General features: G+C 38.4%; 1 long non-coding RNA gene across 1 annotated transcript in view; it reads left to right on the top strand.

Moving 5' to 3' along the window:
* The first annotated feature begins 1412 nt into the window (after nucleotides 1–1412).
* Nucleotides 1413–11879, top strand: part of LOC120297632 — a 36519-nt gene continuing 26052 nt past the window's right edge. Inside the window, exon 1 of the long non-coding RNA XR_005553844.1 lies at nucleotides 1413–1501. This is a non-coding gene — a long non-coding RNA (uncharacterized LOC120297632). The remainder of the gene's footprint in view (nucleotides 1502–11879) is intronic.

The following is an 11879-nucleotide window of genomic DNA, read 5'->3' as shown; positions in this document are numbered from 1 at the left end:
ACATTTTGTACTGTAATTATGCTTACATGTTACGCCCCCGCCCGCAGCCACCCCAACAGCACTGCTGCCCCATGTGTAGAGCGGGCCCCACGGCTCCCAAAGCACCAGCTGCCCTGCCCACAGCAGCCCCGCCATCCCTGCCTCTTGTGCCCACAGCCATTATTGCCCTAGCAGGACCGAAGATCAAGAGAAAGTTACTGTGGCGTCGCCGCTCCAGTCTCCTCCAGCTATCTTCGGGACTAACTAGGAGATGGTGTAGTTGGGTAGCCGGGAGGGGTGCAAAATTCCTGCCAATTCGCCTTCACTGCAGACAACTTACATGTGCAAAGTTTGCCGGCCGGGTGTTTTGGCGCACTCAGCAGAAATTCCTATTGGCTTTCAAAAGCCAATAGGGGGAGTAGCACAGCTCATGCAAAAGTTGAAAAAAAAATCAAAAAAAGTGCCAGAACGCCGTTCTGAGCGTTCTATGAGAAAAAAAAGCCCTGCAGATTAGTCTTCAAATATCTAAAAGGAGGATATGTAGGAGGGCACTTTTCGAGGGAGGACAGAACTCACAAAAGGAGGACTGTCCTCCCTAAAGGAGGACAGTTGGTCACCTTATTATACCTTATAACAAGAATTGTAGCTGTTCTTATTTCATCTGTACCTTAACTTTGAACAGCTGACAACAGTGAGCATTAACAAGCTAATTGTTTATGGAGATTCTCAGGTGTGGTTTTTTTCCAAAGAGGCAACTGGACTTTCTTTGTTTTTTCTTAAAGATGTTTCACTTCTCATCAAAGAAACATCTTCTGTTCTGACAGTCCAGTTGCCTCTTGGAAAAAAGCACCTTTGAGTCAGCAAGCTAAACAGGATGCTTTGCAAATTCAGGCAAACCATTGCTACCATCTGGTCTATTTTTTTTCCTAATCTGACCCTCACTCCCCACACCACCACTCAGGGCATGTACTAAAGTTAAGGCTCACCTGGAATTTGGGAGGTCCTATCATTATCTATTAGATTGACCTCTCTCACAGTGCCTTTTTCTGGCAGTCTCTACAAAATGTAATTTGAGTGTGCCTACCACATTACCTGTAGTCCCGTAATATCACCACACTACTGCTGTTCAACTCAGTAAGAGAAAGTCTGCCTTCATTTTCCCTTGTACCTGTCTACTCCAGGGCAAGGGATTTTCTTCTTTCTGCCAATCACTAATGCTTCATGCCTCACTAATGGAGACAGGAAAATATCCAGCAGGCTGAACAATACAGAGCTGCTGCTATTGTGAGCTCATCCTGAAGTTGTCCAATTAGAAAGACTGGCCATTGTGAACTCATTCCTTGCCTGAAAGAGAAACAGGCCATTGTGATGTCATGCAATGCAGAGAATCCACCTCTTTTAATCTCAGATCAATGTTATAGCTAAGGAAAGAAGAACTAGCTGTTGTACCATCTGTCATCTGATGTTCAACTGAAGAAAAACACCAGACTCTCCTTGGTCGGCAACCATTTTCATACTAAAGGTCTGTTTTGAACTCTGGAACTGATTCAGATTTTGATCCTCTCATCCTCTCAAATATTAATTGTTGTTCTCAGATAGATAGGAAAGCCAGTCCCACTGTTTATCCTTTTTTGAACATTTATCCTTGAGGGCAACCAGAAAAGGTGTCACCAGTCTCCTTTTCATCTGATAATAAATATTTCAGGATGTGACATCTGACATAAATTATCAGAATAATGTCATACAGAAACCATATAGAAATTCAAGATTTTTAGTGCTGATAGATAACATAAGTGATCCCAAGAACAAACCCTTTCCCTCAGGTACTTGGAAAAGAACATCTTGCTTTGTAAATTTTCGAAAGTAAACCCTATAAAAAGATCTGCAATGGGTGCCCATATGATGCAGAGTGGACCAAAAGGCATTGACTTGAATCTGTCTGACCCAAAGCCCTCCAAGATGGATTTTGGAAATAAACCTTGGAGATAGAGAAAGACCTGAGTTAGCCCAGAAACTGGTGTTACATATTCTTTCCTGCTGACATCAATTGAAAAAATGTACATAACAAAATATTAATATTTAACCTCTTCCATTTCCTATGCCACTAGCATTAGCTAAAACACATGACAAGGTTGTTCCTCTGACTTGCTTTTTCTTTCTTTCTTTCACCTGTCCCATAATGACAAAAAATAAGAAAAGTTTTTTTTAAAAAGGGGGCATTTGACAATCTTAGTACAACTATTCAAATATATTCATCATGGAATGCTCGTTTTCACTGAAAAGATTCCTCAGCAATTCTTTAGTAAAAGAGATTCTAAGGCAGTTACAATTTCTGGAACAAAATTAATCATGTCACTGTCAATAAAGTACATTAATACGTCAATGACAGCAAAGAAGAGGCTGATGAAATTACTGAAACTTCAGTAGTTTAAAGTAATCTCTTAAAATGTGGAGGAGGAGGAAGAGGAGGAGAAGGAGGAGGAGGAGGAGGAGGAAGAAGAAGAAGAAGAAGAAGAAGAAGAAGAAGAAGAAGAAGAAGAAGAAGAAGAAGAAGATGACGACGTAGTAGTAGTAGTAGTAGTAGTAGTAGTAGTAGTAGTAGTAGTAGTAGTAGTAGTAGTCTAGTGGCATCTTTTCAAATTATCAAGTTTCATTAAAAACTTTTGTGAGCCACTCTGATGAAATCATTTGCAACAAATTAAATTTATTAGTCAGAAAAGGTGTTTCGGGGCTCCTATTATTTTTTTTTATCTATCATAGACTAATACAGGTCTTGTTTCCTTTGTAAAAACTTAATGTAATACAAGGTAAATCACTGGTCAAGTTGACTTTGATTCCTGAAGACTTCACAAATAAAGCAAGGTAGTTATGGGCAACAGAACATCATCTTTGTCAAACATATTTTCTGAATTTCCCTGTCTAGCCTCCATACTGGTCTTTCACAAGGGACTGACATCCAAATATTAACCAGGTCTGATGTTGCATAGCTTTTCAAGATCATCTATAGTGGTTCTGGGTGCCACTGCCTAACAGAGTCTTCTCTAGAAAAACAGTTAAAAGTACCTTGCTATCTCTCTGAATTGAATCTCAAAGCACACTGCAAGTTGGCACGATATGAATACATTTAACAGCATCCAAATTCTGGTGGCTGACTTGGCACTAATTGAAGTTGCATCCAAAGATAGCTCCATGTATTATACATTACAGCAGTTCAGATGAAAATTTATCAGAGCATGGTGAATGTAAAAGAGCAATTTAGGAGAGAATAATTAATTTCATCTGTTCAGGACAATTTCCCTAAATTCCTTTCCTTTCAATAATGATGGTTTCAGATACCCAACCAACCAAATCAATAAAATAATTTTAAGCTCTCAAGGCCAACTGGACATTCAGAGACATCACTGCATTAAAAACATTCTTTCTTATATCAAACCCACCCTTTAAATGCCATCTTATCCAGAAACAGTTGAATATTTATTCCATAGATATGGGAATCAGTTCCCCAGGATTATACCTGTGGGATCTTACAGAATCATGAAACTATTAGTAGGCCCTGAAGTTAAATACCAACCACTTTATAGTTCATTGCTGTAAAATAGAGATGAACATTGTATTTCTCACTTTCTGTCTTAAGCCATCATACATACTCAATCACATATAATTAATATCATCAACAATTTTACATTATTTGTGAATCATAATAGCATTTTTTTTAAAAAATGTCCAAATGAAGAGAAAAAAATGTTTCCAAAGAATAACTCATATCCAACAGAATATTATCAAATACTTGTAAAAGGAAAAGCCAGAACAAATAAAAATATAAAAACTGTAGTGGTGAATTAGGTAAAAAAAAAAAGCTTGCATTATGTAAGAAGAGGTAAAATGGCAACTCTCACCTGACTATTTGACAGTACAATACAGATGGGTAATCAAAATATCACTTCTTTTATCAGCTTCAGCAACAACCTAACAGTGGCAGGAATGGTACAATAAGGTTGTTAGGGACTTGCTGTCATTAACACTGTGATTGTGTGAACTCAGTCTCACCTCAGGACAAGATATCAGTGACATCTTTTCAATGATCCCGACTCTGTCAGAATAAGTAGAGGAAAAATAAAAGTTTCTTTATAAGGAAATTTATATGAACATGTGTGTCATCAATTTTTCTTCTTACACATTACAAAATAATTCAAATATAAAGTAGATTGTCTTACTTTTTTTTCTAATTCCCACCACCTGTACTATAATTTTGCCTAATCTTCTTGTGTTTATTACAGTTAGGACTGACCCTTCTTGGGATTTGCAGAACTAGATGTCTTTGTTCCTAGCTTTGGACTTAGATTACTGTGCATATTGAATAGGAGATCAGAATCAGGACCAAACTGAAGTATTGCTTCACAGTGCAGAAATCAGAATATGTTACATTAATACTCATGAATAAAATGCCAAACTTCTGAATATTTTCAAATGCTCACAAGAATTAACAGTATAGTTTTTTAAAAAATGTTTTAAAATTAGAGACATTTTTTACCTAATGAAAGGGAGGGGAGAAACTAGAGTCTTCCTTCCTTCCTTCCTTCCTTCCTTCCTTCCTTCCTTCCTTCCTTCCTTCCTTCCTTCCTTCCTTCCTTCCTTCCTTCCTTCCTTCCTTCCTTCCTGTCTCTCTCTTTCTCCTTCTGTCCCCTTTTTAGGTAACACTTATTAAAGATGCTAAAAAAAGAATATAAAAACTGAAATTTGCATTCACTGTGGAATGCGTTCCATTCTAAATTGGAGAAAATAATAATAGTTTCATCTCACAGCCAGAGCAAGTAGTTAAGTAAAATCACACTTGGTATGACTATGAGATGCTTTGATTCAAAGATACAGTTCAAAGGCCATTTAAATTGAATAGTCACATTGATTTGAGCCTTTCTATGGGCCCAGCAAGTTTTTTGTTTTACTTTATTTAAATTGAATATTGGAATTGGAATTGATAGTTGGAATTGATAGTTCGACTGAATTAATTCTGAAAACAAATCACACATTCAAATGGAATCATCACTTTGGGCTGCATCTTGCCTCATTTGCACATTCCTATTTTATCAGGCACAAATTGTTCCAAAATACGAAATAACAGTTTATGGAGTCTGTGCTTTGCTCCGAGCAAGGCAGTGTTGTCTAATCCAACCTTTCTGAGGGAGTTATATAGTGACAAATCTAAGCATTCATCTAACCAGGAAGTTACCAGCTATTGATTCTGCAGAAAATAGCTGCTTATTTAACAAGCTTAAGCATGACTACTTTAATGACTTTAAAAGACATTTCAGCTTGATGCATTGGCAGTTTTCAGCAGGATCAGATTCAAATAAAAGCAGCAATTTTCAGGAGGAGGGGGTAAGAGTGAAGAAGAGAAATTAGTCTGAGGTATTATTAATTTTAAAAAGCATCATTCTCCTACATATTCAGAGTGGGAAATAAGGCCAAATGGAAGATGGGAGAAGGAGCTTGTTTGTTTTCCTACATAAAAATTTATTTCAATTTTGCATCTCTGTGCTCTGTGCTTGTGTGTGTGTGTGTGTGCTCTATGCTTGTGTGTGTGTGTGTGTGTGTGTGTGTGTGTGTGTGTGTGTGTGTGAGAGAGAGAGAGAGAGAGAGAGAGAGAGAGAGAGAGAGAGAGAGAGAGAGAGAGAGAGAGAGAGAGAGAGAGAGAGAGAATGTGTGTTTTCATGATTTTTCCCAAGTCTCCACAATGCCTATAGGAATCTCCATAGTTGAAAGGTCTCTGAATTCTTGGAAGTGGTTGGCAGTGACTCAAAACAGCCCAGCTGGCGTTTAGCCCAAGGCAGGATTAGATCACACAGTCGCCTGGTTTCAAGATCATTGCCTTTAACACCTTACTAATTTAGTTTTCACTATCACTGATAAGAGTTGCCAAATTCTTACCTGCAGTGATTTCTGTAAAATGGTATAAAACATCCTAACCTTGGAATGTTGACAAAGTGAAGTGTTCTGTTTTGTCCTGTCCTGTTCTGTGTTTTACTTTGCTTTAATTAATCATTCTCTTTTTAAGTTTTAACTTTTAATACCATATCTGACTGATTACACAGCATGTGTTGTATTTGGCCAATGCTTGTGTGTATTTATCTTGTTGGCTATTTTTAACTATAATTAAAAAATAATAACAACGGTTGTATAGATAAGCCCATCTCCTATTGTATATTTTATTGTTCTGTCACCTGCTTTTCCCCCCCAAAGATATTTTTTTACTAGTAAACAATTAAATAGCACCAACAATATGTTATGCTGCTAACTCTAGATGAATTTTTCAGCAGGCTCCATTGCAATGTATGTGGCTGATACATGAGGCTTATTATACCCAAGCGCATCTGCCATTCATTTAAGTAGTTTGGACTGCACAACTTTATTTATTAATCCCATTTATATGACTGCCCATTTCACTGAAATGATTCTGGGTGGCATACACCAATCAGTAAAAACAGCAAATACATTAAAACATCCATTATAGAAATATAGAGTAATTATAAAAAATGCAAAGACACTATAAAAAATTAAAATATTCAAACCACACGGAGAGAGTAAAAGATCACCCACAATGGAGCCATCTAAGAATATTCCAATTCCCTGAGACACCCCCCCCCAAGGTCTGGTGACATAAGAACTTCCTGTAAGACTTTATCATGTATGTATGTATGATATATGGTACAAATAAAATACGAACACCAGGAGAGTATAAATATAAAAATATACTTTACTAAAAGCTGCCAAGCTTTCGTTTGGAAACTCCAAACATCATCAGGGCTAAGGAGCCAGTAAACAATGATGACTTAAATGGGTTTTGCCGGCATCTGCACCCGGCTCATGGACCACGTCACCGGTCCCGGCCAGTTAATTAGTGTCCCAGATGTTTCTTTATTACTCTCCTTACGCTTCCTTCTATGGTTCTTCCGGATCGTTCCTTCCACTATCTCATTACTGGCATTCATCTCCTCCACCACCCCTTTATTCTTATTTCCTTCCATAGTACTGACCCTCTTCCCCTTTTTGTTTTCATTTTCCACCCTGGGGGCATCTGTTTCTCCTCTATCAGTGTTACAAGCTTCCCTGGGCTCACAGACGCTCCCCCCCACACACACTTTTCTCAATCCCTACTCCACACCCTTTCTTCTCACTCCTCCACTGTCATGAGTAACTTTCATACGGGTGTTGCATATTTGGGGGTCTATGCCCTCCTCCTCCATCCTGGCAATCTTCGTGTCGACAGTTCTCCACCGTTCCATTTGTTTGCTGCGTGATCGGGTGCTTACTCCGTCTCTCAATTCATCATCCCCCATCCTCCCTATCGCATGCTCTTCCCCATTGCTGATAGGAACGGTATTCAGGCGGACACCAGGTCTCCAGATCTCTGCATTCTGATTCCCCACATTCTCACTCTCCTCTCCTGTGCTCGTCTTTGGGGGGACTTCAAAGTGTTCGTCCCGGGGGGGCAGTATTGTTGGTGGGGGTATTCCTTGTCTGCAGAGGGTCCAGGCAGAACACCATGTCTCTCCCTTTCACCGTATGCCTAGGCAATTGAGCCGTGCTTTTGTTCTTCTTCTCCCCCCCCCCTTTTTTTTTTTTTGATCTCTGTCGACGTTCCCCACAGCGTCAGGCTGCAGACTCCTCATTCTGGATCTTCCACACTCTCCACAGTTGTTGTTAAGTATATATATCCTAGATAGATAATGTCATGGCAAGGAAGACAGCAGCTTTGTGTATTCATCAGATGTTCTCCATATGTCCTGCCATGTAGCTATTTTTATCAGAGTTTATGGGACTGGGGTTTAAAAACTTATCAAGGGCCTCATTTTTCCTATACTGTCATGTGGCCATCTGAAAGAAATCCCAGATGCTATCCTTCACCATCATTACATCACTCTAAGACAGGGGTGTCAAACTGCTAGCCCACGGGCCAGATGCGTCACCTACCCCAGCTCCAGCAAGGGGAAAAAAGTCACAATACATCGCGACACATCACGTGACATGGTGAGTTTGACACTCCTGCTCTAAGACATCAACTAATGGCAGAGGGGAGGACACTTAGCATGTTGTCTAAAGACAATTGTCCTACTTTGTAAATTACAGTTTAGGAAATATGATGTTATCAGTACCCAATCAATTGTGATTTATTCCAGCAATCATGGCTGGGTAAAGTTAGACTGTGAACAGTTTCTGCTTCTCTCTCTATCTCCCTCTTCCATCTCTCTTGCATACCGGAAAAAAAAACAATAACTCTTATCCCAAAACCAACTTGCTTCCTTTTTTTCTGCAATCAAAGGCTGCTAAATCATGTTTTTTTGAGGTCAAACCTGTTAGAACTTTGGAATGAATGAGACACATGTCTGATTCTTTTGCCCTCACTTTTTTTTAAAAAAAAAAGCAAGTTGGTAAGTTGGCTCCAATGGGATAATTGGTTTTAGGTGCATTATCTAGCAGTACCTTGGAACCAACAGCACAATTTTACGTCTCTTATTTAAGCATAATTGTCATGGAAGAAAATAAATGAGATTTAGTTCTAGAATGTATAGATTGTGGCCTGGATATTCATTCCTCTTTGATTGTTATTCATTTTTCTTACCATGTCAGTTTGGTTTGTAAGGCACTGATAAATGACTTTCAGTGTATTCAAGTCAGGACTATGTATGACCAGAGTTCATAGGAGCTAACTGAAAGAGGGAGAGAAGGCACACAGCTTTCCAGTGTTGTTGTTGTTTTCCATTTAAAAATCAGTAGGAAGCCATTTCAGCCAATCTTTATCAGAACAATTAAGTACTTTCTAACTGTTTTATATTATTTTGTAAGCAGTTCTTACCTGCAGTGCAGGTAAAATGCAGCAAAAGCACCAAATGAGCAATATTTTCTCTGAACTCTCCATTCTAATTCATTTTAAACATGAATTACTTAGCAAATTATAGTATGAAGTTACAACATGAAAAGATATGCAGCTATCTATGTTACTAAACGCTAACATGATTTCTAGCCAGATAGGTTAAAAAAAAACATAGTATGTATTAACAATTTTTCATGTCTGATGAGCAGTCCATTGACCTGGTTCCAAGTAGTGAACCTCTTTGATCTTCTACCTTCTGTCACCCCACCATGGCATCTATGTGCTCCATTGTGCTTTTATTCTTCACTGAATCTTTTTCAGGTCCCACCCTCAAGTTCTTCACTGACTTCCCTCTACCAAGAAACAGAAAAGCCTTCAACAACATTTTGTGATTACTAGGCACTCTTCTTCTGAATTAAAACCACCAAACCCTCCACTAGAATTAAGTCCATTCTAGACATTGTAGCACCTTTAGCTACCTGCTATCAGTTCCATTTACAAGTTTCTTCTTCTTCAAACTTCTTCCCAGAGTCCTTTTATGGTGCTTGCTTAATTCCTCTTATAATGGCAGCATTGCATCTGATATTAATACAAATGGGCCTTCTTTGTCCTGTGAGGGCTTTCCTATGAAAATCAAGGTTAACATTTACTCACAAATCCTTATCAGCAAAAGCGTCTGCATGAATGGGATTATATGGCTTGGGCTAGGCCATTCACACAGGACTTTTTGAAGACTGGTTTTAAGGGCACATTCTTATGTAATATCTGTGCTACTTCTAGGCTGGTTTCAAATCCACACCTTGATGTTATTTTTTTTACAAGTCTTTTCCTTTTGAAGTTAACGGCCCCATCAATGGAAATTAAATGGGGAAATCAAAACTTGGAAATAAGTTTGGGGATTATATTTGATGTCTTAATTTATACTTTAGGCATACATTAAAAGCACCGATCCATCAGATCATTTCAAATATTCAAATATCTTTTCAAATATCTTCAATAGTATAAATGACCCTGCTCTATGAGGGGAACTTAGGTGATTTATCTCCAGTAAGGGGGAAAAAAAACAGTCCTGGGAACGTCAGCCTGAGGTGTTATGTAAAACTTCTAAATGAATATGGGAATATCACTTCCCTTCTAGCCAATCCCAGCCTTCTTTCCTTTGAAGAAAAGAGAGTGCAAAACCAGACTTGTTCCTCTTAATCACAAGTGACTTATGAAATGACACATTTAGTTAATTTCATTTAGCCACTAAAGCTTTCCCACAAGAGAATAATTACTTACTGCCCTTCTACCTTCCAGAACTGCCTTTCATATCCATTCTGAATTCATTAAAGACTTGTGATCTGAGGAGGAACTTTTGTGGTCCTTAATTTCACTGAGGTTGACTCCATATCCTGGCCTGATAGAATAACAACTGGAATCTCAGTACATCTGCTGGAACTGGAAGTGGCCTTAGGTACACAAGCTCTCCTGCTGCCAAGGCAAATCCTAGTATGTGACCCTGAGCTCTCTGCTTTGAGTTTACCAAAAATTCTTCCTTTGTTTCAAACATGAGACGGAGAAAGCCCTTCCCCAGGGAACATATTTTACATGTGTTCCTTCAGTTTGAAGCAAGTTCCCATAAAATATTTTTCAGTGAACAAACCGTCTCACTTCCTACATTAACATTCCTCTACCTGTGGGGAAATGAGGCTCATTTTACTCTCTCTCTCTCTCTCTCTCTTTTTTTAAGCAAAAGGGTTAAGCCATGTGACAATTAGGAAAGGTCACGGAGGGCCCTCATAAAGTACCATACAAAGACAAATTAGAGAGAGGAATTTTGCCATTTTGCTTTTCACTCCACCTGAAGCAGTTTAGGGCTAAAATATTACCAACCTAATTTTAAAATGAAAATTGTAAAACCATAAATTAAAAACAAGAGAGAAGAAGTGAATACATGTGGTTGAATATGCATGCACTCCACACACAATCTAGCCTAGCAATTCTCCCCCCCCCCTCTCTCTCTCTCTCTCACACACACACACACACACACACACCTGCTCCCTGCCCGGCCATTCTGGAAATGATTCCTGCATTGCGCTGGTGGAGAAAAAATTAGATGTGATATTCATTGTGTTAATCAAATAACACATTTTCTTGTTCTAATACACACACACATTCTTTCATCCAGTTATCCAGACATCCAGTTATGTCTCATTCTCAGAGACTGCCTCGACAAGTCCCTATAGTTTTCTTAGCATTTTCAGAAGTGGTTTGCCATTGTCTTCTTTCTAGGGCTAAGAGAAAGTGGCTAAAATAATCAGCCCAGGGTCATCCAGATAGTTTTACCCCACACACACCCACACCTACACAGACAGGCAAGACACCAGAATATAAACTGACAGTTAAAACCATTCCTTCCTAGCATTGAGGATGTTACCTAGGGTAATGAAAGGTCTGCAAGAAAACAAGCAAGCTCAGATAGTAACGAGGACCCCTCAGATAGTTTTATGCCTAAAACAGGACTAGAACCCATGGTCTTCAGTCTTTAGCCTGACACACTTAATCACTTTATATTACATTTATGGTTCTATATTTAGCTGGATTTAAAACTATCCCTCAAGAATGGAAAATTAGATAGAAAAAAAATGTTTATAACTATCATCCATACCTATCAAACATTCTGCTGATCTAAGTTGATTTTCCCTTAAAAAATGCTTTTCAGAGGAAAACTTCCTTGATCCAAATTGATATTTCTCCCCAAAGATTCACAAAGTTTATTTTTTTTTAGAAGTAGAACCTGATAAGGAGATAAAACAACAAGAGAGTTTTATAAAAACTTAAATTAGAAGGTGTCAAAGAAGGACAGCCAATGCCAGAACTTCCCTGTATTGCGCTATTCAAATTCAATGGTAAATTACTAAATTACTATACTATACTATACTATACTATACTATACTATACTATACTATACTATACTATACTATACTATACTATACTATACTATACTATACAGACATGATGGTTTTATTGCTGGAGGAGGGAACGGAGC

The sequence above is a fragment of the Crotalus tigris genome, unplaced genomic scaffold (genome assembly GCF_016545835.1).
Source record: "Crotalus tigris isolate CLP2741 ecotype Arizona unplaced genomic scaffold, ASM1654583v1 scf7180000023639.2272817, whole genome shotgun sequence".
Lineage (NCBI taxonomy): Eukaryota > Metazoa > Chordata > Lepidosauria > Squamata > Viperidae > Crotalus > Crotalus tigris.
This window is presented reverse-complemented; position numbering and strand designations above follow the sequence as displayed.